Source organism: Ixodes scapularis, unplaced genomic scaffold (genome assembly GCF_016920785.2).
Source record: "Ixodes scapularis isolate PalLabHiFi unplaced genomic scaffold, ASM1692078v2 PGA_scaffold2__306_contigs__length_199485367, whole genome shotgun sequence".
Classification (NCBI taxonomy): Eukaryota; Metazoa; Arthropoda; class Arachnida; order Ixodida; family Ixodidae; genus Ixodes; species Ixodes scapularis.
Window position 1 is genome coordinate 33,143,785 of NW_024609857.1, and position 10,106 is coordinate 33,153,890.

Genomic DNA, 10,106 nt, shown 5'->3' on the forward strand with positions numbered 1-10,106 from the left:
AGGAACGACGAGGAGGGGTCAGTTCTATTTTTTTAGTAGACAATAGGATCGCGATTTCAACCGATGAGAAGGGTCAATAATTAAAACCGTGAATCAACGTACATAATTATAATTTAGCTCTTTCTGTTGTTTCTGACTGGTAGTGTGCCGTAGTAGGTGGTGGCGGAAGTAACAGTTGTAAAAGGCGTACACTAAAAAGTTTAAAGGCGTGGTTGTAGTGTCTTCGTCCTGCTTGTTTATTCTTTCTTTAATCTCATACTTTACACTTCAGAAATACGAGAGATTTCACTTCCCGCAGAGCAGTTGAGGATCACATTGCACTCTACGGAGGGAGCATGACTTTCAGTTTCACACACTCACGTCATGTTCAGTGGGACATTGTATACGTTCATTCATATCTGAAGGAACAGCCCCTCGTGCTTATTCGGAGCACCTGCCAGTCACTAAGGCCGTTCTTGTCCAAGCTAGGGCTGAAACTCCAAGCTTAGGTCTCAGTCTCTTAACTCTTTGACAAATTAAGAGATAATCGGGATCGCGGGAACCCAAGTCACGTGGCAAAAGAACAGATGGAGTGTTGTCGTTCATAGTGTTCATTAGTGCACATCTGCCACCTTTCTTCGGACTCGTCATTTGACAAAGCCACACGAGGACATTTGCAGTGATTCACTTTCCGGCTGCTCTGGGGTAAAATCATTTCATAAATAGTCAGAACAATAGCAATGACGCGAGGCCCCTTTGTGCCTAGTCAACACGTGCCGCTTCATAAACACAACACCGACACGTTTTTATTCACTCGTAGCTCACTGTAGAATGCACGCCGACCTTCGTATGATTTCTCACCAAGAATAACTATTCCTTTTATTACAAATTTCTCGTCCTAATACAGTACCTGTACTGCGCAACCGGAAGCCCATAAAAAGGAAGCTCTAATCCACCTAGGTACGCAGTAACGCCAACGAGCCGAAGGCGAGTTTAACATGTATCAAGAAACATGGGCGACGAAAAGGCATCCCTAGCGTGCGAAGTATATACGGAACCCTTCGGGCGGGAGCGACTTTCCTTTGCCGCCAGGTTATCTCGACGCTCAAAATTTCCTGCCAAACGGGTTCATCGATCCGTCTATAAAGCATGTCCGGAGATATTCGCTATGTAAGGGCCTGCCGCCGCCGTCTGGATCTTGTTTGTTACGCTTTCCTCCCCAACACACGCACACACAGCCTTGGGAAAGATACGAGCGCAAACTCTATCAATCTTGTTACGGCTCCGAAAATGCACTCAGCGAACTGGGCCAGTCGGCAGGTGAGGCCAGGTTGGCCAAACACGGCCGCCCATATATCTTTCTTTCTTTCTTTTTTCTTTTTTCGCTCAGTCCTGTTAGGGTTTTTGGAGGCACAAACGCAAGCACACGTACAGACACAAAATGGTATGCGCGTTGTTAGATATTGGAAGGGCGTACATGTCGGGGCAGTGCGCACAAATTGAGTGAACGGAACGATAAGGGAGACAAAAACAATACAAAGCGGTATAGCTTATGATGACAACAACAGACGCTTAGCGACTTTTAAAGCGGGTCGATCTCTTCACCGGGAAAACAAAAAAAAAAAAAAGGATTTCTGGTAGAACGTGTATTTCATAGTGTATAGGGTACCGGAAACTCACTTTAGAGATGAAGAGGAACCACCGTAAACATGACAGGCTACTTCTAGGATGGGATGTAACCGGAGGGGAGGTGAACGCGAAGGCAGAGGTCTAGGCATGTTAGTTAAAGGACAAGACTGGGAAAGAACGAAGGAAAGATGCAGAGAACACGTATGGCTGAAAAGTAGCGTAACAGGTTTGAACACAGTTCTGGGGTTTGCTTACCTGAAAACAGGAAATGGCTCAAGGGAGAAAAATAAAGAACACTTTACATATATATTGAAGGACATAGAAGAAATTGGCTTAAATCACGAAATAATTATCCTAGAAGACATGAATGCCCACTTAGAAGGGTTTGACAAATTCACACAGTGTTGGAACTAACGCGGGACAAGTAACGACGTTACTGGCAACGCGTTATTTTTTTTCTTACTAACTTACTCGTTAGAATACGAAATGACTAACGGGTAAAGTAACGTCGTTATTATTTTACGATATCTCCTATCAAGTTACATCACCCGTTATTCGTTAGTTTTTTTATTAAAAGTGGTCGCACGATTGTTTGAAAAACTATTTTTTATTCACACTACGTAAAAATTAAAACACTTTTAATGTTCCCACGAGCGGGCCCAAAAGGCTCGAAATTATCGCTGCGCGGAACCCCTAAGCGTCCTTTGTATAGAAACAGCGTTGTAGACGTTCCTAAAAAAAAAAAAAAAAAAAAAAAAAAAAAAGGAACGAAATTTTGTTTCTCGTTTCTTCTGATTTTTGGAACGCGTTCCCATTACAAGTTCCATGTGTGGAAAAGAAACTCGTTCCTGTTACAGTTAAAAAATGAAACGTATCGTTACATACCTGTTGCATTTGTATTTTTTCTGATTACCATATTTAGTTAGATCAAGCAAAGTTTTCTTTTTTTATCTATCCCATCAAATGGCAAAATACTAAATTTAATGCAATGATGGAAGGACACAGGGAGAAGACGACAAGTGGAAACATTGTTTCATTTGTTGATATATTTACCTCTGAAATCTCAGCTTTCATCCATATTTTGTGGTGGCCGATTCAGACAAGCGAAATGTACTGTTACTCCACATTGCACGAGCGTTTTACAACAACCTCACTCGTTTCAATCTAATAAAGACCCTTGTTCGAACTTAAGATTTGTTGCTTCTCGATGTTGCTGGCCGCAAGACGAGCAAGTGAAGAAAATGGTAGGGCTTTTGGAAGGTCAGTCTTCAAAACTACAACTCCTTCTTCGCGAAGGTTGGATTCGTTGTTCAGTTTGAAGGTGGGGGACGAAGGGAGAAGAAACAAAGATTAATTTTTGTGTTTATTTGAAGTGACCAATATTCGGGATACAAGGATGCGTTCGATGTCAGGTAACCTGTACTTTTGTTGTAACTGTAGGTCTCTTTGTGGAAGTTCAGTGATGGCTGTAGTCGGTCTTATATTTCTGGGTGTATGAGGATTCGTGCAAGCAAAGAAAATAACTGAGTTCAAAACGTCCCCCTTTCTGTTTCTTTTTTTTTTTTTTTTCTTCAATTAAAAGGTTTGCTTTTCATACCGCCGGCTCGGTCACTGAAAAGATATACAAATGTCCCCTAGCCCTCCTTTACCCGACTTTTACCAAGTGAGGACCACATAAAATAAAAGATATTATAAGTAACCGAAACGTTAACGAGTTCCTGCACTTCGTAAAGATATTGTTTTTATACTTTTAGAATTTCACTCTTAGAAATCAAATACAAATTAGCCCACTGGAAAAAAAAAGGAACGCCGTTCCTTTTTCCGTTTCAATAAAAATGGAACGGCGGCGTTCCTTCATTTCTCGCAAAAGGAACGCGTTTTAAGAACGCCGTTCCGTACAACACTGTATAGAAGCTTCTAAGATCACCGTCGCCGTACACTGAAAGAGCAGCCGTCTCGCTGGAAAGAGACAACCGTTCAGAAAGCAACAGTCTGCCGCCGCTCGAAGGATTTTGCTTCAGTGTCCTTAACTACTCCAGCTGGTCACATCCTTCTCTTCAAAACAAATAAATTCTTCTTCTGTCAACAACAAAAAGGTTAAACTCTAACTTTGGAAGCGTTGACATTCCCACGCTTTGAACCAAGACAAGTGTGTCAGCGGTGGCCGGGCGCTGGCGTGTCGTACATTAGAAATGCGACGTTGGTTTGCGAAGAAATAGAATAACGTTTAATTTACCGCATTAACTTTGATTACACGAAGAGGTCTATTTTGCGTCCGTTACGTGGCACGCATCCGGTCGTTTTTTTCACAGCGATTTCTTCTTCCCAGGCAGGTGCTATGGGCAAGGTTCAGTTCTCTAAATCGCGCTCGCGAAGCGTCACGTGTTCGAGGATATACATTGCATATCCTGCCGACAGAGAACCTTTTACTAACCTGATCAATGCAATGTGAATTCCATTGTTAGTATTTTTGGAGTTATTGAAATTTTTTAATTTTAATATTGTGTGTTGTTCTGAATTGTGTACTTATATTGCTGTTTGCTGGCTTGTGCTGTTTGTATGAGTTTGCAACGTACAAATGTGATCCCTACCCTACTCTTTTGCTATAATCCTCCGACGCTGCAGAGTACAAATAAATAAATAAAATAAATAATCACTCCGAACAAATGTATTATTGCCGAACTTCATAAACAATCACTCTGAACTTCATAGAGGCGGTTTATTATAAACAGCTGTCATATGCTTACAGTGAAACAAACGACAAACTAACGTAAAAGTAACGTCCGTTAGTCATGGCAAGTAACGACAGAAGTATTTCGTTACATTTGCAAAATGGTAACGGAGCTCTGTAACACGTTAGCTTGTTTTCCAAGATAACGAGTTACGCTATTTCGCTACTTATTTCTGGTAACCGGCACAACTCTGTTCACAGATAAAACCGGAAAGTTGCTAGATGATTTCTGTGATACTCTTGACCGAGTGTTAGTTAAGGCACCAGTAAAATGCGACGGGAAAATAACGTTGGTACGAAACTACTCACACTCAACAATAGACTACTTCCTCATGTCCCACTAATTGTATGACAGGCTAAGACGCAAGGAAATAGTGAAGGTGCAAAAAGCTTGGGGAGTGACCGCAAAAGAATTAAGATTAAATTTGGCGCATCCGAACCAGAACAACAAACTCAGGAACGAGTGGGTAAGCCGAAACTAAGTGAAGCTCAAATACAAAAAAAAGAAGAAGTATCTAAAAGTACTGTGAACATAGTATGGAAGCAACCAGAAAGAGAATGGACGTATGAGGATTTAATAGAAATCTTTGAAAGAGAATTAGGGAAGCATCAAATTAAACAAAAAGAAAAGCAAAAATGAAGGCACAAACCAAAAAGCTGGTGGTATAAGGAGGTGAAAGCAGCCCTATTGCGGCGCCAAGAGGTATCTAGGGAGCTTAGGCGGGCATAGAAAAAGGGAGTCTTGCCAGCTGAAGTAGCATCAAAATAGGAGAACTTCTAAAAGCGGAAAAGGGTGATATCGCCTTCAATACAGGCCAAAATTGGGAGTGCAGAAGTGAAGCGGATGATGGAAATAAATAACAAAAGATAGGAATGCGGCAAAAAAATAAAGTATTGGGAGCATATTAAGGCGCAGGGGAGAAAGACTGAGGGCTAGCTTGCAACACAGACTAACCGAACACGAAGGTAGAAGAGTAGAAGGGGAAGAGGCACGGGAATATATTAGGCGGACAATCGAAGAGGCTTTCTCTTAGCTTGAGCAGAGGAGTGGATAGCACTGACAACAGCAGTGTAGAGGAAGAAAAGAATTGTGTAACAATGGAGACGACCACAAGAGAACGGGATTAGCAGAAAGTAAGGTTTCAGCAGCTACAGCGACAGGCCCAGACGACATACCCATGGAACTCATTAAGACACTAGGAAAAACAAGCAAATTGAAGTTACGGCTTGTCATGAGCGGAGTCCGCTCATGACAAAATGCTGTATGAGGGGGAGGGGGAGAGGAAACCCAAACAAAAAGGATTTTTCTTTTTTTTTTTTTTTGGGGGGGGGGGGGGGGGGGGAGGGCTCTGTGACGGTCCTATATAACTTTGAACGGAATCAAAGCCGCCATCAAAACTCGCCCTAATGGTTAAACGCCTCGGCCTGATGGTCTAAATATAAAGTTTAATAAAAAAAAAGACAAGTTAGCGTATTTTCTGTTCGCTCGCTGTATTTCTAGAAGCCTATTTGCAGAAAACGCTTCCACCATTCTTCTACCGGGGAGTGGACACACGGTATTAATACCAAAGACAGAAGACCTGGAAAGGATTAAAATATATAGAGAAATACAGGCCCATATCCCTCTGCAACGTTGATTATAAAATATATGCACTAACACTCAACGAAAAACTATATTGCGTAATCGAAAAGTTGGTAAGAGAACATCAAACATGCGGGATACAAGGACGAGCTATTCAAACGAATCTGCATGTTGCTCGTTCAGTACTGGAGTGCGTGTCCGATAATAATGACCTATAGTAGCTTTCGTGCAAATATATCCTACGAAGGCTTTTGACCGCGTGAGTCACTCATTTTTATTTGCGCTGCTTAAGCACATCAACGTAGGGGTGACACTTTTAGATGGAATCCAACTTTGCTACTGAACAGTTCAACAAGGCTCCATTGTCAATTATATTCTCTCCTACTAAATTAATATGAAATCTTCCATTAGGCAGGGCTGGCCGATATCCCCGCTTCTTTTCGCTGTGTACTTAGAGCCTCTATGCCTCAGTATCCTTAGAAGCAAAAGTATTCATGAATACACCATGGCTAACGTTGGGGTAAAGGTCTTTGCATATGCAGACGCTGTTGCATTTTTTCGCGGTGACAAGAGGAGTGTCGACAAAGCACTTGATCTCACAGCGCATTATTGCGCAGTCGCATGAGCCTCGGTAAACCCGTCGAAATGCAAAGGCTTCTGGTATGGTTCCTGGGCCACGAAACCTTAATTTTGTTTTAGGGATATCCTGGAATCGGGGTCCCCTTACATATCTCAGAGTGCCGCTCTCACAAATACGTAGTAGCGTAACCTACTGGTCCTCTCTGAAAACCCCACGGGAAAAAAAACTGATACGTGAAAAGGAAGGTACATTGCAATTTTCACTATAGCTTGTGTATGCAACATATTTCTGGCTTCAAACCTCAAGTACGTTCTCCAGGTGCTTCACTGCTCTCGAACCAACATACAGAAGATTCATAGAATATTTGCCACGTACATATGGCGCTCATATTGGGAACCTATGAAGAGAGATAAGCTTTTTTTTTTTCCTATTGAATATGGTGGTTTGCGGCTGTGCCATTGTCGTCAGTTAGCCTCTCGTTTCTTTTGCTTTAGGAATGCGAAACACGATTTTTTTTTTTCAGTCACGCTTTAATTACATCTCGCTGAAAGTTTAAATTACCTAGTCGTTTCATCTGACAAAATATTACGGCCGAAGCTCCTTAGGGTCTAGCCTTGTCCGTCCGGCTGTCCGTCCGTCCGGCCGGCCGGCGTTCGTGCTCACACAAAAAGAAAAAATGTTAGCGCAGTCGACAGGATTTGAACCTGTGCGGGGAGACCCCAATGGATTTCTAGTCCACCGCCTTAACCACTCGGCCACGACTGCGGGACGAGTGGGGGGCTCTGAGATGAGGTAGTAACTCAAGAGCTGGGGTTTCTGTCATGAATGAAACGTTGCATGTAGCCGCTCAACGTCTATACAGGAGAGGGCGCTGCGGTGAAATGCGTATATAATCACGTTAAACTTTGCATGCATTGGCTCAACGTTTATAGACGAGAGGGCGCTGCGGTCAAATGCTCAACTGCGTATATAACCACGATGTATACCACACATTCTTTTTCTGGCATGGATCGTTGACTTAAGCGGTGGAGATGCGTTCCCACAACTTCTAGCGGATCCAAGCTGATCCGCTAGAAGAACCACTGACTCTGCATTTCACCGACCATAAAGCAGTAATAATGAAGTCGAAACGCAACCCGGAACTCAGCACTACCTATGAGCGATAAAAAAAAAAAAATCAACACCATCAGCACTACCTATGAACAATAAAATCAGTATCATCAGCACCACCAAGCTTCGCGCCAATCAACATCATTCACCACGTGGAGATGCGGTCATTTTTTCTTGGTAGGCCTTGGGGCTCTTTCAAGGAAGAGGTGGATACCTTAAGCCCACTCAAAGCGCGATATTTAGAGGAATATCTGTTTAGCTTGTCTAGAAAGGCATGGCCAAGAAGCATTACAGAAAGCATGTTTCCTCTACCAATTTATCGCACCCGTTTTACACAAGAAGTCAAGAACCCATCAGCGACGTGATCAAAAGGGTGAAGAAAATGGGAGTGCCTCCCTCAACAAAGACGTTTTTCTTTGAACTGTATACATCCAGTTTACCTGTTAAAACTCAGCTCCCAGAAAAAGGAATATTCGTACCCCAGACAGTGAATTTCAGAGTGTGTAATACGCCAGAGACAATAGAGCGTTGTTTTATCTACTGCAAAGACGCATTTTTATTTTGGGATGTGTTGCAACGAACGCCGCCAAGAAAAGATAGAATTTTTAACGATTAGTCTTCGCCTCCTCCCATTTAAAAAATAAATAAATAAATAAATATGAGCACATGCCGTATGACATGTTCGTACTGCTAGGGTTGCATAGCCTGTGGAAGTATCGTATGATCGACAGATATGCAGAAAAACCACGTACATCAAAATCGCTTCTTTTTTTTTTTTCTAGAACAAGTGGCGCAAGTGAGAATTGTATAGCATCACAATTTAGTCAACCTGCCTGGTTCCCCACGTTTGACGCCTGCCTAGGTCTCCCAGATTTATGATAAATATGAACTTTGCGCGTGAGTGACTTTCACTCAAACATTTGAACTACAAGCTTTATATGTTTTACTAAGACGAACCAACCTACTAGCCCAACAACGTACCCTACTAAGTTTGTCACTTTCTCCGTAAACCGTCTAATGGTCATATGTACAAGATGCCAAATGTAAAAAGTAGGGGATGGGTGCTTGCAAACAGGTTTTAGATGCGAATGTCCGACTGTATAAACGTACGACTAAATGTGTGTTGCGGTATTAGTGCAAAACATCATGTAATAAAGATATAAAAAAAGTGTCTGCGTCGCCAAGTCGATAGCGTGTCTGGCTCTAAACCGAAGGGTCGCGGGTTGGAATCCCGCCTCCTCCTAAAAGATTTTGATTTTTTTTCTATTAGGAATATAAATTACTTTATAAAGTGAAATCATTTGAGACATGCGGCAACCTTTAATTCGCACTAGACGTCATATTTTAATCACCCTCATTTTAGCGTGACGTCAAGTTTCACGGGAGCATGTCGATTGTTTTAAATTCCCGCGCAGGGTCATGTGGCTGTGACGTCATAACCCAATTGACCAATCAGGATTCTCCGGCCCACCGACGCCGGCGCCGGCTTTTCCGTGACACGAGCAACGAAATAAAAGCGAAACGAGCAGCGTTCTTCCACTCAGCTCGCAGACAGAACCGCTGCCAGATCAAGTAGCAATGTGGTCAGGATCCGATCATATGTCGTCAATGTTTATCATGGCCACGTTGTCAAAGCACAGGAAACGTGCTGAGTTCCAGACATTGTTAGCGGTCGGCTATTGTTGCCACTGAAGCGATTGGGCACCATCCAACCAGCATGCTTGTCGAGCTATTGATTATCACGAGCCCGAATCGAGTGCTCACGCAGTGCTCGGGTCCAATCTGTGAGCCACATTCAAATATCGTCACTGAAGGACAATATTTTGTCACTGGGAAACACTGCGACCTCTAAACTATGTCATCAAGTTTTGCTAAGGAGAGATTGAAAGAAAACGCTCGCTATTATTCTCGGAATTATGCCGCCACAAAGAGGTTTCTTGGTCAATGCTGTTGCCTGCGAGTATACCTGTGTTCCAGTAAGCCCGTGTAAAGTGAAAAACATTCCAACTGAATATCGTCGCACCGCCCCTTTACGATTTTCTCATTTGCACTCTAAAAGTGCACTGTGCAGCTACTTTTCAGCAGAACACCTGGAAAGTCGATCACTGCAGCCTACGAAGGAAGCACCTCGAGTGACGCATTCATACAAAAGTGTTTTAATCAGAAAGTAAACTTTGTGATGTCACACGAAGCACGACTTTTCACAGGCACACACATGTTAGGTTTAGTGTCACATCGCAGATTTTAGTTTTAAACAAAAACTTTTTTTCGATGCTTTCATTTACCAGTAATCTTCCCGTGGAATTAAAAAAAAACAAAAAAAAACTGCCTTCCCGAGTGGTGGAAAGTGGCGGCGTGGATAATGACAGTTTATGTTGTCTGATTCGCTTGCGTCGCGTTTGCACCAGGTCTGGAAGAGAAAGAGAATATCAGCGATCAGCAATTTATAGCAAATGGTTCCGCTGACAAATAACAACACTCGCTCGGAAGCTATG

General features: G+C 42.7%; 1 non-coding gene across 1 annotated transcript; it reads right to left on the reverse strand.

The window, feature by feature from the left end:
• Positions 1–7,184: 7,184 nt before the first annotated feature.
• Positions 7,185–7,266, reverse strand: Trnas-aga. Its single transcript has one exon. It is a non-coding gene; the product is annotated as a tRNA-Ser (tRNA).
• Positions 7,267–10,106: the final 2,840 nt, after the last annotated feature.